This window comes from Austrofundulus limnaeus, unplaced genomic scaffold (assembly GCF_001266775.1).
Source record: "Austrofundulus limnaeus strain Quisiro unplaced genomic scaffold, Austrofundulus_limnaeus-1.0 Scaffold58, whole genome shotgun sequence".
NCBI classification, from domain to species: domain Eukaryota; kingdom Metazoa; phylum Chordata; class Actinopteri; order Cyprinodontiformes; family Rivulidae; genus Austrofundulus; species Austrofundulus limnaeus.
Genome location: NW_013952460.1, coordinates 905,484 through 908,172, shown reverse-complemented (window position 1 = coordinate 908,172; position 2,689 = coordinate 905,484).

Below are 2,689 nucleotides of genomic sequence, written 5' to 3'. Positions count from 1 at the left end.
TACCAGTAATGGTGTTGGGACACCATTATTTTTTATCACATGTTTGGTATTATGTTTGACTCGTTATGTTTTTGTGTGCAGTACTTTGGTTAGAGGTAGTTGTTTTTAAATGTGCTACATGAATAAATGCATTTAGTTTGATTATCATTGTGCTTTTTTATTTATTTATTTTTTAAAGATCTTAAAGTCACTAGAACTCATCTTATGGACAGCCATGTTGTATTTTTGGAGCCACACTGGAGACYTGAAGCTTTAAGTCTTGGCCTTGGCCCCGCCCCTTTAATGTTGAATAACCTTTCTTTTAAGGACAAAACAGACCAAACACATTTTAGTTACATGTATTTTCAAAATCAAATTTTGAACATTTAGCACTAAGGTACAATTCTTTTTAAATTAAATTTAAAAATCTGCATTTTTATTTAATCCCACCAAGGATGTCCTGTTTGTTTTTGTGGCTGTATCAGGTCTAAAGTTTATACTGGAACCAGCCTGCAGGGAAACTGATCCCACTCCAACTTCAGCTTCCAGGTTCCAATTGACTAGTTGACTGTCTAGTTTCATTTACAGATTATCATATTTTACACATCCAAACCTGAGTTACCTTGATAGAGTTTAATTTTGTAGTCTTTGTCATTACAGTATTTTTATCATTCCATAAAATGTAAATTTCCCACATGAATGAAATATTTACTATTGTTTGAATCTTTGTTCACATCCAGGGTTAAAATGTCTCAGACATTAAGCTATGCAAATTAAATACTGACTATAGACTGATTAAAATGAAACAGATTAGCTGAAGCTGCATAGAAGCTCTGAAATCAGAGCAATATAGTCTAAATGTTAATAGAAAAGAAATCTATTTAGCCTTTTAGTGGGTTGAATAACTTCAAGGCTTTTTGCGAACACCCTATGGATCATCAGGAGCTCCCAGGTGGGACTATTGCCTTAGGAAATGCTRCTCTTCTTCACTGTGAAGAGAATCCCCAGTTGGTTTAAGTCATATACTGTTAGATGCTAAAGAATCCAATTTACCCCATTCCCATACTTCTTTGATTTCCTTTACTTTGTAAGGTCATTTCTCTGAAATCTTAATTTGGAAACTGTGATTTCTTCCCTCTGTGAAAAGCGGCAGGAGTCCCTCCCCCTCTCACTCTCAGCTGTCATAAAGGCAGGCAGGTGTCCTGAAGATGGTGAAAAAGATGACGTTAACAGACATTTGCAATTAGAGCAAAATGATCTTGAAACTGAATTATTGTCCTGATAATGGGTTGAGCAGAACACACTCCCCAGAGCACACAAGGTGGTCTCTGTTTTAAGCTACAACCAGAAGAATCTGCACAATACAGTACTGTGCAAAAGTACTTCTGCTTAAACTTGTGTCTTTATGTGCTGCTTTCAAAGAGTCTGATCTTTTTATTTTTTTTTACTCAAGCACTCATCCAGTAAGTTTTTATTTTTGCTTGTTTTTTTTTTTACATTTCCTGCTTTTTCAGTAAATTACACTGAAATCTTTATATGAAAGCTGTATTTTTCATAAATTAATTGTGACGCAAACGTGAATTATTTAAAGCAAAATAAAAAAAATACCTTCAGTTYTTTGTTTTTCATGGAAGATATTATCTGCTCGTCTCGGAAACACAAAGAGTGTCACGTCGGCAGAAAGAGAGAATGAATGTGATATCTTCCTTTCTTTGTGCTGGCCGGCCTCAAGGTGACATGGGAGTGTGCGCTCATCACCAGAGCCAACTGTGACACTTTTTCTCCACGGAGCTCATTAAGGGGCCAAGGGGACCTCTGCACCGGCAGCATGTTTAACAAAAAATCACATTTTACTAAAACCAGTTTCTGTTTCATCAAACACCTGCTGGGTTTTACACACACACTGTAAATGTTGGATTGTCCTTGCAAGGTGATCCAGGCAGGAAAAGAAAAGTTAATTCAGTTCAACTAAAATAGACTTAGATATATAAATAAAAGGATARGGCTTTACATAAGAAGTATTAAACTTCTGTGATAAGTCAATTTATGTTCAAGAAATTCCTTTTGGGGCATTTAGTTGAAGCTGAGTAATTAGTAATAATCACTGTGTCGTCAGCAAAGTGTCAAAATGAAGGGAACCAGATGTGTAAAAGTAAAACAGTATTTTGTTTCTATAATCTACAAACAACTATTTTTCATGTAATAGAGCTTAAAAATGTTGTAACAACATGAATGAATGTTCAAAAAATTACAATTTTTATCAACTTTATAAATCACTTTAAATTTCAAACATCAGTTGTCAAAATGTTAGTTAGGATTTATATGGTTTTTATGGGATTATATTCTCTTCATTCTTATAACAAGACAGCATGTGTGGCTTTCATAGCTTTTCTATCACCCATCCATCTGTCCATCCATCCATCCATCCATCCATCCATCTGTCCCTCCATCCATCCATCCATCCATCCATCCATCTGTCCATCCATCCATCCATCTTTCCATCCCTCATCCATTCATCCGTCCATCCATCCATCCATCTGTCCATCCCTCCATCCATCCATCCATCCATCCATCTGTCCATCCATCCATCCATCTTTCCATCCCTCATCCATTCATCCGTCCATCCATCCATCCATCTGTCCATCCCTCCATCCATCCATCCATCCATCCATCTGTCCATCCATCTGTCCATCCATCTGTCCATCCATCT